Here is a 23,301-nt window from a genome sequence, read left to right as displayed (position 1 = left end):
CAAATACCGAATTGCTTATAAGCTTAACCCATTTATGCCCATCTATGAACAAGAAATTTGGCAAATGATACAAGAAAGCAAGCATATAACAGCATCAGCCAAAAATATTAAAAACCAACACTTTCCAAATCACCTTTTCATCCTCTCTAATTTTTTATCTAGTCCTTCTTTGAATTTATTCAAACTACTCACTTCGACAACACCAGATGGAAGTTTGTTCCACCAAATCAATTACCCGCTGGCTGAATGCAAACCTCCACACATCTATTCTGCAACTATTCTTCCTCAATTGGCATTCATGCTCTCTCATGTGCGTAGTATGAGCAAAACAAAAGGGTGCTTGGTAAGAGCACCCTTTTGTAACCCTCACTAATTTCGTTAATCTTTTCAGCACCCATTCCAATAGATCTACAGCCTTCCTAAAATGAAGCTTCAGGACCTGTATGCAGTACTGAAGATCTGGCCTAACCACTTCCTAGGATAATCACCTGCTGGAAAATTCCTGTACATTATTGACAAAACCCCATGAGCTGTCCTGACAGCACGTCTAAAATGCTCTTCACTCTGTTTCATTAAGTCTAAATTTGTATAACGTTCAATGTATTATATCTTCATTTCAACTTTTCCCACCCGAGTTTGGAGCCTGAGTACTCCGTAAATAAGAAATATGTAAATAAATAAAAGACAATATGTAAGTAATGCCATTGTTCTAAATAAGCTTAAATATATATATATATATTTTTTAATCAAAGCGGCAGCGATGCCCCTCATTAAAAACGAATGGCATACGTTAGCATGATATTGTGAGTGAGACGCCGTTACACTAATTTTCAAAAATAATTTCAATTATTTTCATTAAACCTGATATAATTAAAAATGATAAACCCACATAAGATTTCAGAATGCTGTTGTAAGCTTTAGACCATACAAATCAAGCGAGCTATAAAAGTGTTTACCACAACAGCACCACTCGATTAATCTAACGCGGGAAAGAACTCGTCTTATTAGGTTTTCTCTTTCTTTAGAGCACAATGTAGAAGTTTGTAAGATTAGGAGCGTTGAGTGACAGGACAGGACAGGACAATCGCTAGTCGAGGTGTTCTCTCTCAGCAGCCACAGGAACGACCGTTTCATCGCAAACTGTAGATGAAAAGCTTCGATTAAAGTGACCTATGAAATATGTACCATGGTTTGTGGTCATCTATTTCGGGCCAAGTTCAACAATAAGTGTAAATATAGTGACAGAGATCTAATATGGAGAAGCATCATGACAAGCGGGCGTACCAATCTTCACACCTCTGAGGAAGGCACCGTAACAGCTCAAGAGATATAGGGACCCAGTCCTTGAGTCCTCTGTGAGGTTTTTGAAATGTTCAATAAAACCTCAATTCATATTTTCTTCCACGTAGACTCACCCTGGTCGACGAATTCTTTAAACGTGAAGATATTCTTTGGATGGAGAAGATAGCCAAATCGCCGAATGAAATCCGATTAAACATGTTGGGAATGTTTTAAGGAGGATAACTGGATGACGCTGATGTATCAGCCCTCCTAGAATCCTCCATGCATTAAGATCTCTTGAAGAGTGGAATTTTTTATCACAAGATCTTATCGTCAGCCTTTGTAAACAGCATGCAATTGGTTGTAAGAGTTTGGATGACAGAGTTGATCGTTCTCTGTTAAACTCTTAAATATGCATGACTAGCTGCCCACTTTTATATAGTTACGATTCACTAAAATGAGGCGTATTTCTTTTCATACTCAAAATGCTTGAGTCACATAATGATGCTCTTCCCAAAAAGATTTAATAAAATTCCATAGAATAGAATTCCATCCATAAAAGATATTTTTCTTGATATCTCAGATTTAGTGTCTGTAATATAACTTTTGGAATAGAGTGTACCTTCGAGTTAGTACGGCGAAGATTTTTTTTTAGAAAGAAGCCCGCTCAGTTTGGAGAGGTGTCATGCCATCATACGTGAGACCAATGCAAAGTACAAAGCAACTCTGTTGGAAATTTTCCGCCATTCTAGTTGTGAAGGGTTGCAGATTGCCTGAAATTCGTTACGGATTTCAAAGCAGTCAGCGCAGTTCATAGTGGCATAACCCACCTAAGAAGAAAGCCTGGGGAGTTAAGTAAACTGCAATTATTTAAGGAAGTGTGACTAAGGTTTCGTAAGTCAGAGAAATCTTAGGAACAGGTGATATGTAGACGCAAGTTTAAACACTAAAACAGAAATGGGAATTACAACAGCATGTGAACAGATAAGTTTAAGGATGGGCTTAGCGAACATTGGCTATTTCGGGCCAAGTTCAACAATAAGTGTAAATATATATTTAAGAAGTCGTTGTTATGATATTCTCGCATTTCGCCCAACAAAATTACGTTTTGTTGTGCGAAAATGTGTTCAGCGATATTGTTTCGTCAAGCTACGCTTTCAACATCTGCTAATTGCAGTAATGAATCTCTCAATCACGCTGTCATTTTGATTGCCAGTTTCGTTAAGCAAATTCGCCTGAGACTTTTTTCTTTCTTTTTTAAACTAACCAATTTTAACTAGGAGCAGAAAGGATATACCTTCCACATGCCCTCGGTTAAAAATCACTTAAAATTTGTCCAAAAATAGATAATGACGAATACTATGTATTATGAAAATCATTAACTATATAATATCGGTGTATATATACCATAGTTAACCCATAAATTTGAACTACTATGTAGTGTAATTACCAAAACCCAGAAGGAATTATGCCTTGTGCATTTCGTTTTCTAAGAAAATCAGAGTAAAACACTGCTCCACAAAATTAACAGAACACGTAGAAAACGTGGTGCAGCTTGCGATGAAACGGGACAAAATTTGATATGATGGTGTACCACAGAGTAACGATGAAATGAGGAGACAATGAGAAACTTCGGACAGGTATAAGGGACAATTATAGAGGTTGTAGAGGAATTACCAAAAAAGTCATGCTACAAAAGTCGGTACAAGATGCTCGAAAATATGGTCACATGACATCAGTACGGCGTATGATCGCTTCCAACGGCTAAACAGGTCTAACAGCGGCGAACCATGCTCGAAATAATAGTGTCTATAAAATTCTGTGGCAACACATCCCATTCTTTCATCAGCGCAGACCTCAGTTCACCAAATGAACGAGGAGTTCGCTGTTGGCGTGCAATGCGACGCCCAAGGGCGTCCCACAAGTGTTTCATCGGATTTAAGTCTGGTGATAGTGCTGGCCACTTCACTCCTTGGATATTTTCAGTTTCAAGATATTCCTCTGCCATTTGAGATCTATATAGAGTGCCGTTGTCGTGCATGAAAAGAAAATCTGGGTCAACCGTATCCCTAAAAAAGGTCGCACATAGTGTTCGATGATCTGTTCTCGGTACCTCTGCGCAGTTACGGTACTCTTATCAAAAACATGAAGATGGGTGCAACCGTTGATCATTATTCTGTCCCACACGAGAACACCGCCTCCACCGTAAGTGTCCCTTTCTCTGACGTTGAAGGTATGGTACCGCATTCCTCGTTGTTTCCAGACGAAATAATGTCTAGAATATTTTTGTAGACTAAGACGGGACTCATCAGAGAACAGAAGTGTACTCCAATTTGTCAGGGCTCCAAGTCACATGTTAATTGACCAGTTTCGATGAGCTCTGCGGTGGTTCCAGGTTAACGGGATTCAGATGGCCGGCTTTGTTGCATAGAGTCCATTGAATTGAGCCTTCTTAATGCAGTCCGGTTGGAAATATTTTCACCTGTGGCCGCAGCAATCTCAAGAGACATTGGTGACAGGACATCGTAGGATTCCGTCTTATTGTTGGAGCCAGATAGCCGTCTGTTCTGGTTGCTGTAGCCCTCGGGAGACCTTGACCAGCTCATCTTGTAATAGTTTCTGTCTCCTGAGACTGTTTCCATGGTGCCGAAACGGCACTCCGTAACACATTAAGCCAACTTGCCATCACCACCTGTGACTTCCCGGCTTCAAGTCGTCCAACGGCCCGCCATCTGAAAGATCACCTAAACGAGGACCTACCATCTTGAGTACTGGAAATGTGGCTGTTCCACTGAGCAAACCAAAAACTGAGAATGAAGTGATGTGGTCGTAACGCGTGTTTTTATAGTCATGAATAATTTGCATAATGTGCAATCTGTAAGGTGGTAGATCGATTTCTATTGGATACTCGGGATTTGCGTTCCAGGATGCCTATTATATCAAATATTCATCTTCGGTGACACTGTTTACAATAAAATATTCATGAAAAGCCTTTTTTTCTGTGAATTTTGTCAAGCAGTGTACCTCACATTATTTAAAGGTCTTGCGTCACCATAGGCTAAGGCTACAATAAAACGGATCTACAGACATATAACCGTTAACACATACTTGGGTGTTTCAAATGAATCAATGCAGAAGGGGTGTGGCATCATAGTTTAAAAGCATGTGCAGTTAAGGCCGTCCATCTTGCATCCCGCAGCAAAATTCCATTAAGAGGCACCAGATGACGTCATTTTCAGAAGGTAATATTTTCCATTGTTTAGTTTTATTTTGATTAAGAACATTTTGGCCTTTTATTCTACGGGCAGCATGAAATGGATGTTCTGACAGAACCAAAGGTTTCCTCATGTAAGCAAAGAAAATGATATTTAAACAGCAGACGTGACTAGATCTGCACGTCATCCCTTATTCTCGTTCTGCTGACACTTTAATAGCAGGTGCCAAACCTATATATCCTCACACGTCAACTTAAACATAGCATCTGTTCAACCCCCCCACCCCTTCATCTTTAATGTAGCATGGAGCCAATACATTTAATTTCTTGGAATTTGGCATCGTCTCAGTGGAAGCCCGACTGAAACTGGTTGCAATGGCCTTGGCCAGTAGTGCTTCTTACGAAATAATCAGCTATCCAAAATCTTTCGTATAAGTTACTATCATTAGTTTTAACTTATTTTCAATATTGTACTTTGTTTCTCATGCGAATGGCAACCTGGAAAGTGTAATTGAACCTGAAAGTTCATCATCAATCCGCCTACACTCTCAAGGGATGGGTGAGAAGGAAATGTTGGCTTCCTTTCTTTAATGGAGTTACAGATTTCCAAGAAAATTTTCGATAAGGTCGCATTAGCAACCTTGTGTAGTAAAATCATGTCCACTTTTTGGAATTTTTTGTGGGTAATTAGAAACAGTAAAAATAATTGTAGCACAATTTTCAGTGAAACGTAAATATATATTTTTTTTCTATTTTTTTTACACTGGAATTCCCCTTAACTGACTCTCCGATTTAAACGTTTTCTTTCCAACAACTAGTCCTTGTGACATTTGAGATTTGACAAATCGCAAAAGGTTATCCAAATTAAAATCATTTCACACAGGTCACATATATTAAAATGTATTAAGTTTGTGTAGTCTTTTTTTAGTCTTATGTGGTCTTTATGTAGTGTTATCAATTTTGTGTAGTTTATGTAGTCGCGTACCAAGAATTATTTAGGATTTCATCCTCCCGAGAGAAGCGAGGAAAATATGGTAGAAATGGTCTAAGGTTAGAACATCCGCTTTACTCACCACATCTCACACAAACAAGCCTTTTTTCGATTTTCCAACAGTAAAATAATTGCCAAGAGGTTTTCACTTCAAAGATGCTGACAAAGTTAAAATTGCTGCAGTGAAAGCGCTAAAGACGTTACTTAAAGTAAGCACTCTCACTAATTTTCATAAAAAAAAAAATAATAATAATTCCGGAAACTTTCTGAATGCATTATAATACTTAGGCTGCATTAATCATATTAATAATTAACTAAAATAGTTAAGGTTTCTATTACCCTTCTTCCTTTCTGTTCTTCCTTAACCGCTCACTGTTGATTAAAGACTAAAGCGGATTATTTTATCCAAACAGTAATAAAATAACAGCGGGGACTTCACTTCCAACTGAAGAATCCAGCTCTGAGTTGAGCAATCTGATAGTACGATCAACATTATATACTCTGGATCTTTCGGTTACGCAACCGCAGTGACACCCAGATGTCAAAGGTCCTTGACACCTGTGTGCCATTTCGAAAATAATGAACATTTTAATATTCATTATTTCGCAGGTGGTGTTCATCAGCTCCATCTGAATGCGGAACCAGTGTAAGAATATCAAGTATCCTAAGCTTTGATACTGAATATTGATATACTCTTAAAGACCTCTGACCACTGACCCCGCAATTCACCTTTGAAAATTAACATTGTGCATTAGTATGAATACATATTGTACATTTATAATTAAAGAATTATTTTAAAACAAAGAGGAAACATGATATCCATTGGATACCTGATAGCTGTATACAATTTATTCTCATTTCTAACTAGCCTGGTTATCTTTCCATCATCATACAGTGGCTCGAGATCTCGTCTGATTTATTTTCTCGGCGATCAAACCCTCACCAATATTAAAAGAAACATTTTAATTTCAGTTGATTTACTAAAATTTTGCTCATATACAAATACTGTGGAAAAAAACCACGTTTTATAATAAAAAAAAGACAAATCCAGATGCATAAATAGATACCAAAACATCGACTGCTGAGCTCCAATTATCTTGATTTATTTGCTTTTAGAGAACAACAACAGAATACATCACTCTGAAGATCAAATCTAAAGCGTTGTAAATCTCGTAGTCTTGGTGTCAAGGAAAGACGCTTTAAGTCACGAAATAAGAGGTCGAAGAGTGATAAGCATTTGAGAAAGCCTACGTCACGAAATTACGCCCTTTGAAGGTTTTCAAGAAGCCTCTTCACTCTAAATAATGAGACCTGTATATTACAAGGTCGTAAATGAAGTATCGCAGCTTGAAAAAGCAAATCATATCCCCCAGAGCACTTCTTTCTGGCAGGGCTGCTGCAGTCGGAGGACACGGTGAGTCACACTTGGCTAGAAAAGAAAGTAGGTTGCCAATGACCGTCTTCTTCAGACTACTCGGTCACCGATAATTGTAGACTACCTCCACAAACAACGGGGACACTGCTCAAAGATGGATTTAGCAGGCCGAACTTGGCACACTATCCGCTAAGCGGCTAAACCATCCCAACTAACGAGATAACAGGTGAATGGAATCGTGTCATTGAGGTCTGTCTGCTAACAGACAGAGAGAGAGAGCGCATTTGATACTTGCAGCAACCTGACTAAATTGGGGATATGAAGATAATCAACGAGAGAGCACCATACAGAAAGCAGTTCTGGATCAGTATGTGAAATATCAAGCTGCAAATATCAGTACGAGTCCTGCGTGACAGTATAGTGGTTTTGCCACATTTCACTCGTTTCGAGAGGTCTGAGTTCGATTCCCGTAGATGACTGGAGGAATTTCTAAAGTCCTCTTCATTCGAGACTGTAGTTAGTCGATCTCAGGGAATAGGGGGTTCCCCACGAGTTATTCCAAGTTTTTCAGACCGCAAAACATGCAAATCGTCCCAATCTAGGCACTCTTGCATAGATGTAATACACAATGACATAATATGGCCTGTAAAATAAGGATGGCCAACAACTGCACATAAATTTTCCTCCTCTTACTAGCTCTTTCTATCTCTCCTGAGAAATCTTGAGGAGCTAAAAAAGAGAGGGCAGAAAACATAAAAGAAAATAAAAGAGAAAGAGAAAAAAAGAAAAGCAAAAAAAATTAATTATCTTTTTTAAAATAATCATAAGTTGCCATTCAAATGACCTCTATCGCGAGTTTCATTTTCCACAAAAACATCCAAAATTCTTTTCTTATTTTCCTTAAAGTGCCTGCAGTTTCAGCAGAGTTTCTTATTAAATTTTAATAAAATTTTAATTAAGAAAAAACTAAGAGCCATAGCTCTAGTTCTACAATTTAATGCTCAATTAAAATTTTATGGGGTATTTTTTAACTTAAAAAATTAGGTCCGTTTTGTATGTTTCCCCCCGACCTTAACCTTTGATCTCTGATCTTTTCCAAAGAACTCATTGTAGTTCCACTTCTACTACGCCATATACAAAAAAGGAGGTTAAAAAAATTAGTACTCCAGCTTGGGTTGGGTTATTGTCTGGAAACAAACGTCTATGTTCGCTAACGACTGTATAATAATAGCTTGCACAGTGCTAGAATGAAGAGACCATCACTGAATCTTTTGTGGTCTTGTGTTTCCTGGTAAACATTAGGTGTGCGTGCTTGCTTGCTTTTGTGTATGTGAGCATACTCGTATGTTTACAAACTCAAGTATGTACGTCCGTATGTGTGTTTCTCCCTTCACCTTCTCTATCTAATACTCTCGTAGAGGTCATTCATATTTTGCGGAGTTCCTCAGTTAAAAAGAAAAAAAAAAAGATGTCTTCACTTGTATCAAATGAACTCGCGTGCACTACACGCTCGTACATAACCTCTCGAAATGTGAAACTTTAAACCACCCAACATACTAATTAACTGTGATGTTCTCTAAGAATAAAATTAAGTCTCTCCTTCATTCTATTTATGTACGGCACGCCGGAGGTTCTCCCAAAGGGACTGTACCCCGTCCCCGAAGGATGACTGAAGATTAGCGCAAAGCTTTTTGACATGTTCTAAAAATAAGAAACACGTGTTAAGTCTTACAGTTCACCGACACCTCCCGAAGGAATGGGAGGCGGAATTTTCTTCATAATCAGAATACCTGCAAAGTATTGAATCCAGGCAACGTGGTGGGTTGTAGTGGCAAGACATATGACCCCAAGCCTCACCGGTATTAAAAATGCATCGTCTAAGGAACTGAAATATCTATGGCTCTCAAGGACGTAGATATTTCTCAAGAATGGTTCAGTGTATCTTGAATGTATCTGCTTGTATAAGAATGGGTCTTGCATGTACCTTAAAGAAAGAGTTCTTCACGCTATATAATGTTGCGTGAAAGTGGAATATTACCATTTGCACTTTAAGAAAAACAAATCATGACTGATAACTGGTTTCCATTATATCTTCTGTAAAGGAGCAGTACATACTGTATATATTAATTCATTTATTTAGAAAACTTCTGTTCTACTTGACGATCGAGTAGCAGCATTGTTTGCCTTAACGCCGTCAGCCGAGTAGGTCTCAGCCTATCAAGTCACATCACCTTTCTCGGCTCCACTCCACACTATCTGGCACCGAAGCTGTTTTAGTATGCAGCTGCTACGCCAGATCTGAAGAGGAGGTGCCATAAATGACATCTGGTCGAACAAAAAGGCAGTTTTATATTAATCCGTGAAGAGGAAGATAGCAAGGCCTCAACGGAAGCATTGAGAAACTTCAAAGCAACCGATTAGGTCTTTGTGCCAGCCGCATGACTCAGGGGTTGTGCAACTTGTCACCTGTTTGGAAAAAGTCCAGGCTCGAATCCGGTTGATGAAGCAAGGAATTTGTTGAAACTCTTTCGAGCTGGTTGAGTTAGCCATTCTCAACGGAAGCGTTAGGTTTATCCACGATTTTTTTTAATGCAAACAGTTAACGCAGCGAAGCAATTTTCCGACAATACGTCGATGTCTAGCGGCATGAGTTTCCTTAAACACGGAAACGAGGAACGAATTAACTGTATTGAAAGGTAAAACAAGTAAATAATAAAAGCTTTGTGAAGTTTAAATACATGTATTTGTTTTTCCAGATTTCTCTAGGATAGCTGCTCCTCACCAGTTCCACCATTCAAATTTCATCTATTACCCAAAACTCTAAAAAGGCATTTCAAGAAAAATACAATACACATTCCTGGACAACTGCATGTTACTGTCATTAAGACATAACCAGGTTATTGAGAAATCGCAAAACAGTTTGCCTCAAATTAAACTAGTTCTGTTTAACAATAAATCCCTTGCGAGTTGACAACTCAAGACAGCCTTCGTGGGTAACACGATCCATAGGATCACCATCCTCCTCGCACCAGGTGGAAAAGACCTGAGTTCGAGTCTCGTTGATGACAGGAGGAATTTTTAGAGGCCTTTTTCACAAGCGGCTGAGTTGGTTAATCTCAGGTGAGTGTAGCATGATTTTTTCTCCCGGAAACTCGGGTTTTTCGTCCAGAAAACAGAAAATCGACCTCAGAACTCACGCATTTATAGACAGTAATGCTGAGTGATGTGGCCTTAGTCGCTGATCCTCCTAAACTCTACTATAACAGCAACAACAACTCCGGACACTTCCACCCCATCTGGAAACATCTCAGGTATTTCTCAAATAGGCTGTATCACTTCAGGCATTCACCGATTAAGGGAACGATAATCCCCGAAATGGACAAAGCGGTGATGGCAAGCATTACAAATAAATAAAGCACTTCGCATTTATTCGAAAATAATATCAAAATAAATGCGGGACAACTTGAAACGAAATGGCATTTTTTCCTTCAAAAAGTAAAAGAAAAATATAAAATTACAATTAAAATAATTTTTTTTATCAATCGTAGTATTTATTTGTTATATGATTGTTGTTAATACGTATTTGTCCTAGATAAACTATAATATTATTTATAACTTTAAAAAGAGCGAGGAAGGCTACGTTTACTTTATATATTTTTCTTTAGATTCCTCTAGTTTTAAAATTTCTTCTCTTTCCGAAGAATTTTGAAATGTTTTTAAAAATTAAAATTGAAATCAAAAGTACTTACTTTAAATTATAAACCAAAAATGTATAAAATGATATAAAAAATAACCATATCTTAATAAAATCACAGGTTATTTAAATTAAATGATTATTACTGGGTTTTTTTTTTATTTAATTTTCAAAATTACTTCACTTTAACTATTCAAAAAAAGGAAAATTAATTTGAGAATTATTACTACAATAATGTATGGCATAAATAAATTAATACGTTATACATGTAATTTAAAGCAACAAAGAGAAAAAAATTTCTCAATTCTCATTTTTCTCTTGTTATTAGAATTAATTTTTTACACATCCGTTACATTCCAATAAGAATTAATTAAAATTACGTAAAATCAATAAATTAAGTTTTTTTCCTCTCTTATCGGGACAAATGATGGTATTATCGGGAAGCGGGACTTGAAGTGCTAAAACGGGATAATCCCGGCCATATCGGAATGGTTGGCCACCCCTCTATACTTGAAGCTAAACTTGGCCACCCTTCTATACTTGAAGCACCCCTAAACCACATGAATTTCACATAGCAAAACGTAGTCCTAATTATACTAATAGGGTAGGAAATCGAATTTGTAAATCGAACTGAAATTTGGAAATGGAAAAAAAATATGCAAATGAGCACTTCGTTATGATATTGAAATATGGGTGATTTTAAATGCAGTAGTCTAATGTTGTCGTTATTGTAGGGTTTTAGGAGCATCAACAACTCAGTCCATATTGCGCCGCATGTAATGTCTGTAAATTGCGTGTTTTCTATTACACTGCTGCTATTGTTTGCAGGACGAAAAACCCGAGTTTCCAGAAGGAAAAAAAACGTGCCATGCTCACCTGAGACCGACTAACTCAGCCACGTTGTGAAAAAGACCCATAAACATTCCTCGCATCATTGACGGGATTCGAACTCAAGTCTTTTTCAGCCGGTGTAGGGAGAATTGTGATAATACCAACTGTGCTACTCACAAGGGCAAGCAGTCTGATCGTGTGTCACTCAGTTCGATGCTCAGATGCCAGTCACTTCTCAGTGACATTTCATAGTTCAATGGCACAGACACACTTATGAATGATTTACTGAGTTGGACAACGATCGATAGAATGGAGACGTTCTAGTCACTGCTAGGTTGCTAGATTTGTGACCCTAGTCGACCTTTTACACTTTTTACGAAGTTTTTGGGCTCGTGCAAGATGTTGATGGATCCTGAAGGATTAGAATGAACCATGAACTTGACCATCTTATTCAAGTGCAGACATCGTCAGATTTGCAAAGAGCGAGAGACTTGACTGTTTGGGACATGTTATGAGAATGGATGATAGCAGAACAACTAAGAGTATAATGAAATGGAAATCTACTGGGAGAAGAGCAAGACCACGAAAAGGTGGAGAAAATTTGACTTCTGGGAGGGCTTATTGGTGGAACACCGTCGAGAAGGCTAAGACCCTACCTGGGTTATGATGCCAGAAGAAGAAATCTACCTTGTGCAACCTTCGGACACTTCTATTGTCTTCTGGAACTCTACCACAATTTCGACATCATATTTGGGAGAACATTGGTTTTCAGAATACAAGTGCAGTTCGCGCACTTTGCATGTGCTATCATAAAATACAGTAACGTTCTTGTAGTCTCAAATTCCAATCCTATATAGACATTTTTGGGAGTTTCATTTATTTCTTTGCTTGAAAGTGTAAGCAAAGTCAAATTTCTTGCGCCACGTGTCCGTTATAACTAGCTCCTACGAAAAATTAACATTTCTTTGGCTGTCATTACCACCGCTATTTTGTGATCAATCAGTGAGGTTCCATATCAAAACATCTATGCAAAATTTCATCTCCGGTCGCTTTGCCGAAACTGTGGTCAATGATGGAAGGCAGAGTTCAGAAAAAAAAAAGACCTGCAAAAAAAAAACTCAACGTAGATAACAAGGCTCTTATTACTAAAGCAATAAAGCGGCCTGGGACTGTGAAACCGCGTTATGAACGTAAGAATAAACTTTGAACTGCACAGCTGCCCTCGAGATCGTGTGCATCCACTTATTATGAGCAAGCACGCACACGACCATGACAGCTGATACTCTTTAAGTTTAACAGCAACGGACTGCTTCGTGAGAAATGAAACAAAAGTATACACGAGGCTGACCAGTGATCTCAAAATTATTCGAATACGCTTATTCGATGTATTGCTCGAGCAAAGCTCTTTTATTTCGCAACTTAGCAATTCAGTTCTGCGCAGCCACACATAAATGTATTACATTAATTTAAATCAAACAGACTGCAGTGTTTATTGGTGTATTCTTCTTATTATTATTATCATACGATTAAGATCTTTATTTCAAAAACCTTATTGCAATATCCTATCAGAGCCTTAGGTTATGGCCTTGGGTTGCCCTTGTGACGTACTATTTCTAATAAAAACAATAGCGGGTCAAAAACATCGTAAAATATTGTATTTCATAATTAGGAAGTTTTTTAGTGAATTCATATTTGTTTTGTAGGAATTTTAGAAAATAAAAATAAATTAATTAATTAAATTTAACTAAATCTTTAAATTTATGTTTTAACGAATCTATTGCAGCAAACAGAAAGGTTGAATTCCATTCCCTAGCTTATGTTAATAAGATTATAAGCTTTATTAGCAAAACAAATCAAGAAAAATAGATTTTTGAATAACCTTGACACTGTTTTCCCAACTTTTATAGTATTTCAGTTTCATAAAAAAGGTAAAACACAATCTCATTTTTAATAAAATCCTCCAACCTCAAAAATATCATTTCCACAAGATCGAGCATTTAATTTCTATGCAACCCATTGAATGTTGAAGCTCTGGCTACGAGGCCAGAAAACAGCCCTGGTACCGCTGAGCAAATGGTAATCACTATAGTTAGAAGAGGATTATATTATAGGAAGGAGAAACATTTTAGTAGGTAACTGATAGCACTCTTCCTAACAGCCCTAGTTATCTGCTTGAGCGAAGACCCAAGGCAGGAATTTCTCCTCGTTTTATAACACTTTGGCAAAGAGCGTCTTCTTTGGTGGTTTCTACAACTTCATTATTAAAACACTCTTCGAAGAAAACACATTAGCAGCCAGAGTAAATCACCAACACTCAAACACACAATGCCGATTATTTATTTTGCTTCCGCCGGACTCTGTCTGCTTTGTACAGCTGTGGCATGTACCATTTGATGTGCTTCCGCGTTTAGAAATTGAAAACTTTAGTTGGCTTCTATTTGCTTGGTCTGGCCCAATTCCAAGACTTCGCGAAAAGCAACGGCATCTTTGTAGTCTGCCTGCAGCTCACCTTACACGCTGTCCTGGTACGAGAGGACAAAGTTAGTGCCTGATTGGCGAGTATGACATGCGGATGTGAGCTAAAAACGATCTTGAAACATGTGTCGACATGTCATATGAAACACTTGTTTCACTCCCATTCATTTAAATTGTAAAGTATTACTGAATAGTTCCACGCTCGTGAGATAGTACCAAAGGGGATATGGAGTAGGAACCTATGTATTCATCTAAAAGAAATACATTTTCTTTAAAATTTTTATATCAGAGATTCCTTCAAACTCTGAACCTTCACTTACTGGGTGGCCAGTCAACTTTAATGAATCCAGTTCATTAATGCAAGAGATTTCACTGACATTCAAGGGTAAACTTGAAGCGAGGCCTCGAGGATTTAGCATTACTGTTCCCATAACGTAAACGACTTTACCCCCTGCAAACATCCGTGTTCGTAGGGGTGTGTTGGGAATGGAGATAAATTAATAATCACCTCCAGCTCTAACGTAAGGTTGAACTCGATATATTTTCTGTCTGACTGAGCATGAGAAAATGGGAGCACACCTGTGGATAACTAAAAGGTCCACGTGCAGGGCAGGGTGTGGTACGAATTGGGTGAACACTGCGCACAAAAGGTCGAATGACAAATATGCTGGGTGTATTGACGTATGGGGCGGTGCCTCCTCTTTACAATCCGGAGATCACACATTCTGTCCATCGCACTTACCACTACGACATACGCAACAAATTTCTAGTAATGTATGCGTCTACACACACACACACACTGTATCTATAGCAACAATAAAACGATATCCGATGCTCTGGTGTACATATATTAGAATTCAATTACTGCAATCGTATTAAACTATAAGAAAGGTGTATAACGTACCAGATTGATAAACAGGTAGCACACAGTTGTGTGATACTTTCCACTCTTGCAGGGATTAGTCTTGAATAAAGTTTCGTTGCTCGGGATTACAAGAGCTGAACGTGCGTGTCCGTTCTCTTTCTTTTACGACTTCATACAGTTCGTGATCATAACAGACTAACCTACTGGGGCGCCTCTTCAGGTAGATGTACCGTTATCTAGAATTTTCCTGGCGGACCTTTGAACCCTGTGCCGTAGTTTTGTGAAGAAAAAAGAAGTTAGCCGGGTAGGCATGCTGTTGTCAAACCCACCTTTCGTATAAGTAAACCACCTCCACAAGCCTGCGATGGATTTGGTTATTAAAACAAAGCTGAACCATCTCGGACGGTACAGTTCTGTTAGTGGCAATTTCTCCACTCGAGAAAAGAATGTGTTTTTGTTATTGAAAGAAGGCGCCGAGAGGAATGCTGAGTTACTTCTTTTCTGCCAAGAATGGCTTATAAATATTAGACTAAACTTGACTCGAGCAAAACAGGGATGGTGTTGTAGTAAACAAAGTGAGGACGTCCGACTAATTGGAGCCATTCATCACACGATACTTTGTATTATTTCCAATAAGAGAACTCCACTAATAAAATGTTCTCATAATTTCATGCTCGTGAAGTTTCCTGTACTGCCTGTGACAGAATTTTAAAGACGAGAAGGTATAAAAACACCCGGTTATTCGCAACATGTAATTAAAAAGATGACAAATATGGAGAAAAACTTGTTTTGACATTTAATTCCCAACTGCAAAGAAGTACCGAAACAGTAGCTTAAATCAGAGTTCCCTTCTCACACACAATTAAATGGAAGCTGGCTAATTACAGAGGTTGGCGTGTTTACGACACCGCTACACGTGAATATAAATTAGGTTTCGGCACTTAACGCGACATATTTGCATCTACATGAGCAGTCGTGTGGGTTATATACTGTTCTTAATTAAATCAAGAACTCCATTAGACTCAAACTGGTGCGACTTTTTTTTTTTTTTTTTTTGTAGGGTTTTGAACTGCGACTTAGACCATATTGTTCCGTTGTATATTATCTGTAAAACTGTGCGTTCAACATCGGCCGACTTGCATGTCGTGCGGGATGAAAAATCCGAATTAACTTACAAGGAAAATCCCTGCTCCCTCCACTTGAGATCAGATAATTACATCATCGACTGAAGTGGACTTTTGAGATTCCTTCAATCACAGGAATCGAACCAGACCTCTCCACGCGATCAGTGAATTTCTCATCAAAAAAAAAAAAAAAAAAAAATATATATATATATATATATATATATATACACAATGTATTTGTACAGTTCTTTCAGAAAAAGAAAAATTGAAATTTTCTTATCTTTTCTCGCGAGTGTGTGTTTTCTAACAAAAAATTCCAAAAAGTTCTAAATTTTCCTATTATTTTTGGATCTGTAATCCACTGATACAAGGCCGAGATTTTTAACATGAGACCCACCACACACCACTGGTGCTACTCAGACCTACTCCAAGCAACGCCTAATAGACTGCTCAAGATGGATTATCCATCGTGTAAAACACGCATGCACTCACACGTGCTCTTAGAAAACTCAACCCGAAAAATTACTAAACTGGCAGCTGTCTGGTTGCTCCCTTACTCGGTGTTAAAAGTCCTATTGTATTCTCCAACTGTTTTTTATACAAAATGTTAAGTGTGACATATTTACACTATTAACGATCTAAAGCCTAACTAATATTTCTTTTATTAGAGCAGTGGTCCCCTGGCACCTCTGTACACTCTGTCATTCGGCGCAAATTTTGAAGATTATTATAAAGTGAAACAACAAATGGCTTACACTTCCTCTGGATCAAATAGCTCCTCGTATGAGTAGCTTAAATTTATATCATCTGCACTTGTATACCATTAACCAGAGTAGATGGCATCTATTCTATATCTCATACTTATCTTGTGGTTTTTTTGATGTATCGACTACATCCTGGTGCACCACTTCCTATGGTACTTCACGTGGTTTTTTATTGTGCATTACGTTCTGTTTATACTCTGAAATAACCACACAGATCAGAGGTTTACAACTATCCATTTAACAAAGCTGGCCTGGATTCGATCGAGAGTTGCACGAGATGTTTAACTCCTGAAACCTTGGTTTTTCATCTCGCAAAACAGACTAACTAACGCTACAGATACAACATGCTGACGCCTCGTGGTGTTAGTTGCCTCGGCTCTTATCCATAAACAACCCGACAACAACTCTAAATAAATTGGAAACTTAAGGGAGTGATTGTTTTTTGCAAGACCAAAATACATCTCGTAGAAGGCCAAAGTTTAAAATGAACCAAGGAGACTTGAAACCTGATTACACTTGTTGCCTTGTTATAATCCTTCCCAATTAGATATTTAATCCTATTACTCAACCAATGCACGAAAAGCATGTAATTAGTCTAAATGAGCAAGATTGGCCGCCAGATTTTAATTTTCTTAAAAACAAGTAATAATAATGTATTTATAGTTAAAATGTATGGCCATTAAAACGCATTATCTATATTTCATTTCAATGATTACATCTGATAATGTATTCGTAGACAATTTTAAATTTTTTCAACCGAGAGCGTTTTCCATTGACATAAATGGTGTCTATAAAATTATTTCAAATTTCGCCATGTTCGAGCACGGACCACTAATTGTTTTTAAATACCGAGGAAGACTTATACAAGAATATGACTGCTGTGTGCAAAGTGTTTATTGCTGAAAGAAAAGTTAACGAATGGGTACAAATTTTTAAAACTGTGCGTACAAGAGGAGTGTATTTATAGCATTCACAGAATTACCCCACCCCCACTCCATTGCATAGAACAACATTGCTAGCGTAAAGGACGTTATTCTGAAAACATGAAAAAGCTCTATGCAGCAAATAGTCGATAGGTTGAATATCAGCATGGAAAGCACGCATTCCATCATTCATGACAAGCATAGCTGCAAGAAAGTTTGTTCTCAATGGATTCCAATGTTTTTGACTAACCAAAAGAAAGAAACGCGTTTGAATGCTTGCAAAAATCTTTTAGTACGCTAACTTTGAGAACAGCGGATTTGTATGTTATAGTTCTTAGAGTGAAAGCTGGGTACATAATGGATGGAGACGCGCACACATCACCACTTCCCAAGAAAGTGCGAACAAAGCTTTACACAAAAAATTTGACTCAGTATTTGGAACTATTCTAGGCCTATTAATACTGGAAAAAAAAAGCTGTAAGAATCAGTGGTGACCTTTATTATAACCTCCTCAAAACTGAACTTATTTAGTATCAGAATAAAAAGACATGGTACTGTACTGTATTAGTATTCGCTAACTAGTGCAAGGAAGCCACAGGCTTTTGCTACGCCAGCCAAAAAAAAAAAAAGATAATAATAATAAATACAATAAAAGGAATGTGATGGTCCAGTGGTTACCACTAACTGACAGATGGACCGGAGTTCAAGTCCACCTTGGCGAGAGCTAGCAGGTGTCTTCATGCTGATAGACCGGCACAAGAAAATAATGGAATATAAATAAATAAAAAGCATAATGATAATGGCAAAATGTCCCGAAAGTCGATTCATTGGACTTACCACGAAAGAAACTACTATCCCCAAGGACGAAGTGTTGGATGAGGTATATAGTGGCACCATCTTGTGTAACTCCCAAGAACTAACACCCACCACCGGATGCAAGCCGAAGCTGAACAGATCCACCGTCATAGACGGATGAAGGTGTCAAATAGTTGCACTTAACAATCTGCATGCTCAGGATAAAGTCACTCGCGTTCGGGCCTTAAGTAGAGTGGACTCCAGTCTCCCTGGGAAAACAGTGGATCAAATGGTGCTGTCCCCTGTATGTAGCTACCACGAGCAAAACAATCCAGCGCAACTGTGCTAGTGATCACCCAGGATGGGCAGAAACGCAATCACATGAAATGGACTATCGAAATGAGCATGTTCATTATGCGAACATACTACGAAGTAACCAAGCTATAGACCATATGACAATGTACAGGACGAGACTACATATCAAGTGGTTGGAACGATTCCGACTGTTCAGGTCACGGAACAGCGAATAGTAGATCAGAGAAGGACCATCATCACGAAGAACCTGATCGCGCCTGCAATTTTGTAAAAAATCAATCAGGATGTGAGCGACCAACTACAAAGAACAAAGAATATGGACAACATCGATCTAGAGGAAGAACAGCAAGAAGAAATACAACCCAGAGCAGCTGAAGTAAAAACAGACGAGGCCACGATAGAACAGAAGACGAATGAAAGAAGGCCCTAAAAAATTCGAAGGAATAAACACTCTGTACCGAATCAGAGAACCAACAGAATCCTGTAGCAAGTTATAGACTACTCCAATCAACAAAAAAATATCAAATTACCTCAAAAACGATGAAGCGACACTGGAGGTCATGCATACACCATGTACTGTAGCAGCCACCAGGAAGAGAAACAAGAGAACAGTAGCAGAAAAACGAAAAAAAAGGAACTGCCAGCATGGGAAAGAAGACTTCAGCAAAAGATAGGCCAATTGACCCAGTACGAATGCGACAATAGAAGTAAGAATCTGACTGGAAAATTGAAGAATCCTCAAGAAAGACATCCACAAACTCAAACTATTAGATTAGGGCCACACATAATTTCTTATGTATACCCATTTATTTATTATGTCTGTTAATTGTGTGTCGATTTGTCTGTTTTTCTGGAGGAAAAAACCCAGTTTCTTGGAGGGAAAACCTTGCTGTCTACGCCTGAGACCGATTAACTCAGCTACTGAGTGAAAAAAAACCTATTAAAGTTCCTGTCGTCATCGACAGGATTTGAACCCTGTCCTTTTCCACCCAGTGCGGGGGGGGGGGGGGACAGTGACGATACCACTGTGCTACCGCGCAGACAGACAACATCCACGATAAACATGAGACCAAAAATTAAAAAATAGGAGAATAGACTGATATGATAATCGGAAGCAGAATCTTCTCGCACTGAGCAAAAGACTATGCCGGTACAAAGAAAGCGCCCAGTGGAAAACAAACAACAAGATCTTCGATGAAAACCAAAGAATCGTCTACAGAAGTATCAGATAAGAGAGAAAAGAATGCAACGACCGCCCGAGCAGAAGACAATTGTGGAGTTCTGGGGCGACCTATAGAGCATTGAAGTAACACATAACAGCTGAGTCCCCTGGATAGAACTAGAACGGAAGAAAACCAACGACATATAAGAGATGACAGAATGGGAGATTCATGAGGACGAAGTACAACAGACGATCAGAAAATTCCACAACTGGCGAACCCCAGGGACAGATAACATCCACGACAACTGGTACAAGAAGCACCCGCACACATACCTAGCGGAGTAGTTAACCGGAATCCCCTACCTGATATAGCCATTAATTTCTAAATATGAAGCTAAAAGAATGTAACTGAATTCTGCAATTCTGTCTTTAAAATGTGGGAGAATACAGTCTATTGATTCTTCTGTTTCCATCTATCTTCTGAAAAGAGTCCACTCATTGATTATTTCAAAAAATATTACAACGGTACCTTAATGGAGACCCCTTTCTGTCTTATCAAATCTGGAATCAGTAACGCAGTTTCATTCTCCATTACTACTGTAGAAGAATAAATGATTGTTGATGTTTTCTAAAAATCACTTCCTGCGATGCGAAATACTGGTAGCAGAAGGACCAGCGAGGCTGTTAGCAGTCAGAGTTATTTACAATCTGTTTGCTAACCATTCGTGTTCACAATGGTGAAAACTCTTAAATGCATAGGGGGTTTTGCGGGTGGGGCAGGGATTACTGACATTAGGTAGCACAGTGGTACCGTCACCGTCTTACCCACATTGGGTGGAAAAGGCTCGGGTTTGAATCCCGTCGATGACACGAGGAACTTTTATGGGCTTTTTTACTCTGTGGTTGAGTTAGTCGGTCTCAGGAGTAGATAACAAGGTTTATGCCCACGAAAACTCGGGTATTTCTTTCTACAAAACAAGCAAGTCGACCAGAGAACATATAATTTATGGACATAATATGTATGGGCAGATAAGTTAGTTCGTGGGTGGCCCTAATATGACAGTGGTTAGTAGAACAGAAAAAATTTCGCAACTTTTGAAGTGCCTGTTGTGCATTTGCACATTTTGGGAAGTGTAGGGAAAGACACACAATAGTTGAAGAATGCGTTTTCAATTAGTGTGAGGAAAGTGAATCAGGAAGTGAGTCTTTTTTTCGCTGAGAACACCACGATGGCGCAGTTTGAACAACGAGCAAAAATCAAACTGTGCTTCTTTCTGAGAACTCATAACGGTCAGTACGTGGCAAAGAGCCATCCAACTCCACTAGTGCACTACTCATTAACCTAAAATACACCTAGCTGAGTCGGTTGTGACATTTTCCAGACGAACACAGAGCACATGCGCAGACAAGATGTGCATTGCATCCTTCGGAGACTACCGTATTTGCTGAAATATAAGCCGTACTCCAAATATGGTCTCGAAATGGAAAAAAATTATATATATATATTTTTTATTTATGAACTTGCATCATCATAAAGTACATAAAATCCGCCGTAATGTACCTTTCATTTACAAATCTTTTAAAACATATTATCGGAATGTAATTAAATAAAGCAGGAATTTAAAATATATGCAAACTTGCAACACAAATACCGCTTTCGCTTCAGGGTCGAGCTAATTATGAAATACAAACATTCAACATTTATATATAGAACAGCTGAAAAAGACATTAGTTTGGAGGCAAAAGGAACTATGAGTTCCAACAACTGTGGGAATGTGGAAATACGAACCCCTCGCAACACAGTATCAGCAATATTTTTACATTAGAACATCACACTGTTGTTCGAAATTCTACGGGTAAAGAGCAGAATAACTCGGAGTAAGCAAGTTTCAAGTTGCTCCAATACGGTTATATATTCTGCTTAAAACATGTTAATTTAAATTTGAGGGTCGATGAGAGGCTGTAATAACATCAAAATAATTAAATATGGTGCATTTCCATTAGGTAAAATACACATCCTGATTTTAAAAGGTATTCTGTTTGGAGCAGAATAAACCTGTACCAGAAAATGTCGACCTCTTTTTGAGCACCTTTTTCCTTTCAAAAGATTCTTAATTGGGTTATCTAAAAACAATTAGAAGGTCAGAGGGTCAGTATTTGGCAAAGAGTCACCCAACCCACTAGTACACTACTCATTACCATAAAATACCCCAGCTGAATCAGTTTGAATAATTATCCAAGATTAAAATTTTTGAAATAACTAATTTCACGTTGGATGGCTTATGTGATGTGGATGAAAATAATAATAATGGTTGGATTTCTATTGGTCCGATTTTAATGAAACTTCAGTTGTTTCTAAAATCTTTCTAAAAGAGCCAAATATAATAACATCTCGTGAAAATCCGTGTGCTGGGCGAGAATGATTACACGCGTACGGACGGACGGACATAGCATATATGCGAAAGCACCTAAAAAGCACCCAACGTTTATTTTCATGCCTTTAAGGCATGAAAATAAACGTTGAAATGTAGATATTTTCTGAATGAGTAGTACGTTATTACCCTGAACCTCCATTAAGATGAAACTCTACCTCATTTAATTAAATACAATATTTTTATTTGGAAAGATGAGTTGAAGCTTATTGAGACCTTTCTAAAGGGCACATTTTCAAGTCATTTATGTACTAGAAAATTGGTGGGTTTTTAGAAAGCGTTTGCGAAGTAACGAGCAAGTTCAACTACAAGTGTATATCGTTGTAGTCTTATAATCCTTCTGCTTCCATTAATAACCATACGAAATTAAGCCTTTCAACTTCTTTCTCAAAAGGCCAAGCAACCATTCAAAAGAAAAAAGTGCTGAATGTAAGTTGAAGCGTCCTTGACCAAACGGCACGCGCCCTGCGGTTAAAACTTTTGACATTTATCGGATGCACGCTTCTTACCTCAGCGCACCTGTTTTTACCTACCTACGGACGGGGGTTAAACGAAAATTCATGAGGCCTGCGTGATGTGCATGCAACTCAACCACTCTTCCGTTATACATCTACGGCATGATACACCAAATATGCCAGTGGCTATGACCGAATAGCAACATGTGCTACTTCTTAAGATTATACCTAAGAAGAGTACAAACTGGGGAAAGAGCGCAGGGGAATGGTTATCTACTCAAGTGGCATCCTCTCTAAAATGCATACACAGCACCGAGGATCAGTCCCTTGATCCATATTTAAACCCAATATCAGCAACGTATCCATAACAGCGCTACAAACATACCTAGTTGGAAATTACCATTTGCTAAAATGTCCCATGGATTCTCCTTTTTCAGTAGTTGTAATCCTGATTCCATATTTTAAAATGGCCCTTACCAAGAAGATTTGTTTGAAGACTACTTTTTGAGAATTTTTCTGCTAAATCTAAACAGTGTTTTAAACAAATGAGGCAACCGAAATCCTCACAGATTCCTATTAAGACGTTCTTTCGTGGAGACCAGAAT

At 38.2% G+C, this 23,301-nt stretch overlaps 1 protein-coding gene across 2 annotated transcripts in view; it reads right to left on the bottom strand.

The window, feature by feature from the left end:
- LOC150080583 (uncharacterized) overlaps window positions 1-23,301 on the bottom strand; it is a 95,356-nt gene that overhangs the window by 44,884 nt on the left and 27,171 nt on the right. The window contains exon 1 of one of the 2 annotated variants that reach the window (XM_090381452.1): window positions 5,826-5,924. The exons of the other annotated variant lie outside the window; for it this stretch is intronic. The gene's annotated coding sequence lies outside the window, so the exon portion shown is untranslated. Of the gene's footprint in view, window positions 1-5,825; window positions 5,925-23,301 lie in introns of those variants that run through there. 2 annotated transcript variants of the gene reach the window in all.

This window comes from Mastigoproctus giganteus, chromosome 9 (assembly GCF_048544385.1).
Source record: "Mastigoproctus giganteus isolate SK-2022 chromosome 9, ASM4854438v1, whole genome shotgun sequence".
Classification (NCBI taxonomy): domain Eukaryota; kingdom Metazoa; phylum Arthropoda; class Arachnida; order Uropygi; family Thelyphonidae; genus Mastigoproctus; species Mastigoproctus giganteus.
Note: the sequence above shows the minus strand (reverse complement) of the source record. Positions and strands in the feature narration are given on the sequence as shown.